We start from the raw sequence: 8,142 nt of genomic DNA, 5'->3' as shown, positions 1-8,142 counted from the left end.
TTTGTATAGGACCCTGCTTCGAAGATTATAGCCATTGTATTTTTTTAACTGATATGAGGAAGTATGGCCTTAAACAACGTGTTATCCACGTTGTCTCAAAGGCAAAGGAAATAACCGCCCCCCCCGCCACCCCTCTCAATCATCGGCCAACTAGAGGATATTTCAGCAGAAGGAAACAGGTTGAATCAGGGATAGCGAGAAATCGCAAGCGATGTTACTTAATTACGGGGTCGATTCTCTTGTTTGGCAGCATTACGATATTGAATGTTGCTAGATTTAATTGGCGCTTCTGATTTTGCGAACTATTTTATTGATATATTGAAATTTAAATGGAAAACTTACATTTTGAAATATTTCTAAACGTTCTTCGTTTGTGAGGAATACTTAGCAATAGCAATAGATAGCGGGGAATTAGTTTCTTGTGGGTTTCTCGATAATTTCTAAATAACTATAGCTATACTTTCTATAGCTTCGAGGAAATTTCAAAATTTCTGGAATTTAACTCGCAATCGTAAAGTAATATAATTAGATTTTGAATAGTTTTGTAAAACTCTCAAACCATGAAATTATAATGAAGTTTCTACTTTTCATTTGAAAGTAGATTTTGATTGATAATTTATTTATGTACTTTTCGTTTATTTTGCAACAATTTCTTGCTAGTTTTTTCCCCACAATAGTTTTTTCCCCACAATTTCTTCCTAGTTTTTTTTCCCCACAATTTCTTCCTAGTTTTTTTCCCTACAATTTCTTCCTAGTTTTTCCCCCACAAATTCTCCCTAGTTTTCCCCACAATTTCATTATTTTCTCGCTTACATTTTACACCAACATCTCCGTATATTTCAAGGGCAAATTTCCTGTTTCCTTAATTTACCATTTTTTAGTGATCACCCCTAACAACGCTAGTTAGGCTGGGTTCTCTTTAAAAAGGAGAGACTTTCTCGAGAAGGATAATTGAGACATCAGTCAAGTTACTGACGAATCTGTCACGCTTGGTGATTGTTGTATCACTAACCTCGTACCAGCTGTTATCTTTTCGAATAAAATTCAGATAGTGACCTTGGTTTAAAGATGAACCTTTATGAATGATCACGCCCCTAGTTTTGTAAACGCTTTGGTTTAAAACCACTTTCTGATTTTCGAATCCCGATATTTTGGTTAAAATCTTAATAGGGTGACCATTTACTACAGTATCTCTTGGAAGCCACAGAAATACGTACTTACTGGCAGAAATCAATACATCACGTTCATTAATTTCTCTGTGTTTACAAGTTCCGCATGCCATCATTGCTGGTCTCATCCTTTCGATTAATAGTTTCCAATCAATTTTAGCGAGGTTTGGCAAAGGAAGAGTGAAGATGCAGCTTTGGATAATGTTTCCAGAACTTTTTTCAAGGTGACAGTTCGGGCATTTGGTAACGTTTTGCGACTTTGTCCATAATAGTTCTTGAAGAGCGTCAGAGTCACAAGTTTCCATTTCTTCGCAAAGTTTTGGCAAGAGAACCCATAAGAATTCACTAGCATCTTGTTGTTGTTTGTGGGTAAAAGGCAGACCAACAGCCGTTCGCAAATTGAAACCATCGTCGCCAGAACTCGAATTTGAATTTTCAACATGCTCAATAGTGTTACGAAGGCAAGTCAAAATAGGCTTATCGCTGAATGATCCTTTATGCCCTTTAACCATGTTTCTTAATTCTGGAATCAGTAAGAGCAATTGCAAAACGCTATTTGCGTAGCACGTTACTCCATCTCCATTTTCAAATCCTTTCAAGGGAAAAATGTCTACACTTTGAAGACCTAGTCTAATCTTTTTATTTGGTCTTTCTTTTGCCGTTTTATCAGATCGCTCTCCTTCACCTTCTAAAATACTCTTCGACGTTGGCCTTTTTGTACCTCTCTTTGCTTCCGATCCCACTATTTCTATAAGTGGAAGATCAGGTCTGTGTTTTTGACGCAGCCTGTTATACTCCGCAATGGCTCGTCCATCTGCCATAATTTTATTCGGGTCTAACTGCAAGAGATGGAGACCGGCCAAGGAAGTCACTCGCGATAGAGCAACGTATGCCATGCCGGTTCCAAATAAACTTGATCCCAAATCCATAATTGCACATTTTAAACTCATTCCCTGGCTTTTGTGTATAGTAATGGCGTATGCCAAGATTATGGGGAATTGCGTTCGTTTCACGTATACATTGGTCATTAGCAAGAACTTGACGCTCATTTTCTCGACTACAAAGTCGGGCTTATTGTTCTCGTCGTTTGATTCCAGATCTACTCTGATCCGGATACCAATGATGTTTCCACGGTCGTTCTTTTGGAATCCCGTTATAACGGCCATGGTGCCGTTAATAACACCTTCTTCGAAATTGATGTTTCTCCTAACCATTACTCGAGATCCAACGCATAGATACAGCTTGCTCTCAAGACCTCCGGTTTTAGACGGCTCATTGTCTAACATTTTGAGTCTCCTGACAATGTTTTTGGTAATTTTTTTGTCGTAATTAACGAGTTTGTCTTCGCATTCAACGCATTCAACTTTCTGTCGGCTTTCTTCGAGCTTTTTTATGTTGAATTTATCGCACATGGCCAATTTCGGCATCAAACAGATGGGATGAAATCCTTCTTTAACCAGCTCAACGTAAAGATTCATAGCCACCTCAATTTTGTTCCCTCCCGGAACTAGTCTACTTTCTAAGGTTGAAACGTCATCTTTCGTAACAGTTCCAATTCTAATTCGGTTAAGTAGGTCGCCATAAACTCTGTCGCCGGCCTGTCGTACGTTTTGCGTTAGTTCATCGTATTGGAAATACTTCCAAAGATCAGTGCCACCAATGCTATTAAATCTTAGTCTCGCTTCCTGGGAAGTGACTTTTAAAAACGCGGGATTACCCTGTACAGGCGGCAATTGGAAGAAATCTCCAAAAACGAGAATGCAAACGACACCGCCGAAAGGCTTGTTCATTTCCCAAAATTCATTTAGCCTCAAATGAACGTAAGTTAGTAAGACCGAAGACACCATAGAGATCTCATCGACTATCAAGAGTTTCAAATTTCCCAGAGTTTGTTTCATAATGGAAATATTTTCGGAATTGAGGGAATGGTATTCCGCGGTACGCCCATGTTCTACTGGCAACATAAGTAACCTATGCAACGTTACGCCGTTGACATTTAGAGCAGCCAAGCCCGTGGGAGCGGCGATCGCGATGCTACCGGCATTTTTAAAGTGGCGTCTAACGGCGTTGGCGATAGTGGCAATAAGAAAGGACTTTCCAGTGCCAACCGGACCAGACACAAAATGGCAAAAATTTTCCTTTTGCCCTCCCTCTTGAGTGAAGTGATCCATGACTTTGTCGTACACCCTTTTTTGATCAGTGTTGAGTAGCGCAACTTGGTCTAGTGTCATGCCCTCGAAATCAATTTCCATAGCGGCTTCGACATCGTGCATCGCATTTTCCGTTTCAACGACGATTTCTTTCCCTTGAAGGGCATTTTCATCGTCATAGCTTTCTGTATCCGAAAAAGCTGAAGTCTCTTTAGCTTTTTCGGAGGCTTTGCGCTTCTTTTCAACTTCTTTGGAAACCGAAAATTTCTCATGGTATTCTCTCATGGGTTTTAGCGTCGTTAATGCGCTTTTGAAAGCTTCAGCGTAGGTTGCAAATTCGCCCAATAACTCAGTTTCGTTTCGCCATGGTTTGAACAGAATAAGTAGAGAGTGGCAGTACTTTTCTGGTTCCTCTATTGGGTCGTGAACGTAATGTTCTATTATGTAGGGCTTAATCCTCTTTCTCATCAAACCGAGATTATTTTTCAACTCGATTACATTTTCAGATTTTTTCGCTGCCTCCGAGTACTTGACGTAGTCGTAAAATCGGCCGAACTCGCGCAAGCTTAAATCTTCCAAGCTATCGGGTCTGTTGGGATACTTATCGTCCACAAACCCTGGTTGGCAAATGTCTTCGCTTTCAGGATCAATTTCCCTCAAGCGCGCAAGATCCTTGTAACATTTCAAAACTTTGGATCGGTTTTCCTTCACGTTAGTGTTAATAAATTTGGTGCTGTCTGACTTTTGAAACAATTTCTGACCCAACATCATGTCCAAGGCTTCGTAAATACCGACCGATTTATTTGTGAAAGATTTCAGTCCATAAGCGAACAGTCTTTTAGACAAGCTTTCGTGTGCCAACTCTGCGAAACACTGATCCATTTCAGCCCGATCTCCCTTTGTCACGTACGACGTGACGTATATCGCCACTTGTTCCGAGGAATCGGCGACAAACTGCAAATCCATGTTGGCTTTCAATGCCAAAAGTAATGCCGGATTGTAGTCATTGATAAAAACTTCGCTCTCATTTCTGGGCAAATCATATAGGCGTTTCTGGCTTCGTTTCATTTTACGATGACGCGTAACTGATTCAGCAGAGTTCAATGTCGCAACGTTTGTAACGTTTCGAGGAAAACCGTAACGACACACTTTGAGCTCCTTATTTCCTCTCTTAACCTTTCGGTAGCAACTGCTGCAACATTTATGTGTTTGAAATTTTTTTACTAGCCGGTAAAGTTCTGGACTTTCAGCAGCTTTTGGGATTGAACACGTGACATACTTCTGCACGTATTCTAAAATAGCTATTGCCGAAGAGGAACCAATCACGGGAGCTTCCTCGGCCCACAACAAGCAATGGTAATGGGCTAAGCCGCGAGATTGGTACTCGACGCGCACAAAATGATGCGCTATCGGTCCAAGAACCGGATTCTCTTTACAAAGCACAAAGTTGCTTAGGAGAGACCTCACTTTGTTGTGAAAATGTAAACTAACGCTAAGAGGATCTAAATTTAATAGTTCAGCCACCGACATAGATTCGATCCCTGGCACGTCAGCATTCACTCGTCGTAGGTGGTCGTGAAGTTCAATGTCATCGTATTCGGCCGGATTAAAAGTTAAAAGCCAAGTAGGGGGGCCATACTCCCTAATCATGGCCAAAACACATTTGAGAACTTTATACCAATAATCCTTGGTTCCTCGAATGTGGGCCATGAAAGTCGCTAAATTGCTCTCGAGCTCCGAATCTCGAGAATCAACTTGATTCACGAAATCATTGACCGATACGTTCATGGGTTTTTTCACGCGTAGAACGTAATTCAAACTACTGTTAATGGATTTCATTTCAGCCTCTTGGTATAAATGGAACATAAACGCATAATCACGTCTAAACATTGGATTCGCGTTCAAAAGACGAGAAAGTCGGTATTCAGTTTCCGTCATTTTCCCAAACTGTCTTTCGTCGTGCTTGCCATAGCGAGCCATTGGGAACAAGTGCACGAATGACATGTATTCTAGATTTTTGTCCCAATTACTGATAGGCTCGGCTTCGACACGCTTCATTTGGTAAGAACCCAACACATCTTTTGACGGCTGAACATTTACTGGGTGAATTGTATAGTGATCGTACAGCTCAGTCGCTTCATCTTTTGAAAGTTTTCGCAACAGTGCCTCAGGTTGAGTTAAAATTTTATAACGGTCGTCTGGCGAAAGATTAGATTCAATCACACCATCATTGATAACATCGATATCAATTTGGTGCGATTCCGCTTGCGGATTTTTTGCAATTGTAGTGAAGCCGTTTGTATTGACCTCGTCGCGGTTGTTTAACAGCGCCAGAGGATCCGTTTTCGCCAATAATTCATCGGGAGTTAATGAATTTTCGTCTTCAATAGTTCCGTTAATCTCTTCGGTGCCATAAATGTAATCCTCATTGATAAGAGTAATATCAATGTCTTTGTACAATGGATTAATTTTTTTCAGTTTAGCGACGGCCTTTTTCAAAGCATCAAGGCGAACAATTTTTTGCCAAATCTTTTTGTCACTAGTGGGCAAACCATTAACCAAGACGTGCAATTCGTGATCTTTAGGCAGTGCTGTTGGTATCATATCCAAATTTTTTTGGACTGGAATTGGCAAATATATGATTCTACCTTTCAAAGCTTTCACTGCGCCAAACTGCATGTTGGAATTAGTTTTAGTACCTAACCGGACAACAGTGTGAAATGCCTTCACAAGCTGAATTAAGGCTTTTTCAAACATGTTCAAACTCGTGACCTCGGTCGGAGGAACGTCAACCCCCAAGCCGTTGAGGAAACATCTAATTGGAACCTTTCCCTTTTGCAACTCTTTAGAACAATAAGGGCATAAAAGCATGTCCATTTCTCTAAAGTCTCGATTTTTCAACAGTAGACCAGCTCTTAAAATGAGAAAGGCATGCTAATTTTTCCACGGTCCTCAAATCAGAATTTTTCAATAATCTAGCGCAACAATCGCAAGATGTGTCGTGAAATTCATTCGTATCACGCTCAGCTCTAGCAAATTGTTTAGCGTAGAAAGCCAAGATTTCACCCTCATCGAGACAAGGCCTTATATCGTTCTCACCGCCTTTCGTCGCCTCGTTTTCGGCATTTGACATTTTCAATCCACGTGCCTCCACAACTTTACTAATTTTGGGTATAACATTTTGAAGAGATTCGTAATCACCATGCTCAATCTCATCGGTCAATGTTGAAAAAGCGTTAAGCAACGCTCTAACGGAGTAGATTTTACTCAAAATAGTTCTAATCCCAGAGTAATGCGGAGCCAGTTCTCTGAAGGCCCTCAAGTAACTTTGGCATTCCTCGCTTTCAGAGCAATATAAGAAATGACCAAGATACGGCAAAACTTTAACTTCAAAATCTGAATCGTCCAATGGCAATTTTACAATGGATTTCTGGCAAAACTTGTTTTTGTAGGAGCAAACGTCAAACTCCGAGCCAAAAAGTTCATTTAGGTCGCTATCACTGGCCTTTGCCGCCTGGTTAATGAAAGCTACGACTTTAAAAATTGCCCGCTCTCTAACGTTGCAAATGTCGCTGCATTCCCAATACGAAGCTTTTTCTTTGGTTTCAATAAACCCAGATTCGTTAATTACGATATTCGCTTTGGAATTTTTTTCCTCTGACACGTTTTCTACTGCATTGAATAGATTCGTGACAACCCCTAAATCATTAACTTGCAAGCAGCGTTCAATGCCTTTGTTCAGTCTTTTCTGGTCAATAAAATTACCACTTTCATCAACCCATAATTCATTAACCTTTTCGCCGATACGAGAGCTTTCTCTTAACACTTTTATTAATAGACCATTTTCGTCGAACTGCAAAATTTTTTCAAAACACGTTTCGTGGTCCTCGTTTTTCAAAATTCTGCCATCATTCCCCAAAGTAAAATATGTTGTCTGGTGATAAAAAGCTTCTTCCAGACTACTGTGAAGCCTTTTTCCTCCAATGACTTTGATAAAATTGTCACTATCCACCAATCCAATTTCTTGCACTTTCTTCGCGAAACTTTTGAAATCTTCAATAAGTAACGAGCGCCTTGCATGGTAGGCCGAATATATTCGCCTTTTTAAATAGAATGTTTTTCCAGATAGCAACTGGCATAGGAGTTTGTGGGATGCAAATTTGGAACTTTGCTTTTTACGTGAATTAGCAAAAGTTCTTTTCGTCATTAAACGGTCCGTAAGTCGCGTCACCAAAAACCGCTTGAAACTTTCGGCAATCATTTTTTTATTTTTTGTTTTAAAAATTCCTTTGTTAAAGGAGACTTTTTTAACATAATTCTTAGTCGGGTTCGCACCAACTTTTATTTGTCGAGAAGCGCCACCTATTTTAGGGGCCTGCAAAACCTTTTGAGTTTTTATTGAACTTGTCAATAAAGACTTGCGATTGAGTCCATCACTCGATTTTTTACTCTGAAAGAGCAGTTTATTTTTATATAGTACCTTTTGCACTTTGATTTGTTTTTGTTCGCTAAAGTCTTAGTTTTAGCTATCAACCCTCTTTGACTTTGTTGTCTCAAACGTCTCTTGTCCCTTCTAGCTTTTTCTCGAGAAACCATTTTGAGTTTTTAAATTTAGCACACAAAGATGTGTTTCGTTGCCACAAAAAGGTCGCTTTCCAAGTCACTATAGTTATTTTTTTGCAAAGCCACAGGTCTTTTAGCAAGCCAGAGAAGGTCTATTAACAAGTCACTGAAGGTTTTCTCAGTGTGCCACAATAGGTCTATTACCAAGTCACTGAAGGTTTTCTGAGTGTGCCACAATAGGTCTATTACCAAGTCACTGA

The sequence above is a fragment of the Phalangium opilio genome, unplaced genomic scaffold (genome assembly GCF_054372755.1).
Source record: "Phalangium opilio isolate 3A_F unplaced genomic scaffold, DU_Popi_V2 ptg000063l_1, whole genome shotgun sequence".
Taxonomy (NCBI): Eukaryota; Metazoa; Arthropoda; class Arachnida; order Opiliones; family Phalangiidae; genus Phalangium; species Phalangium opilio.
The sequence above is the reverse complement of the archived record's forward strand: the minus strand, read 5'-3'. Positions refer to the sequence as shown.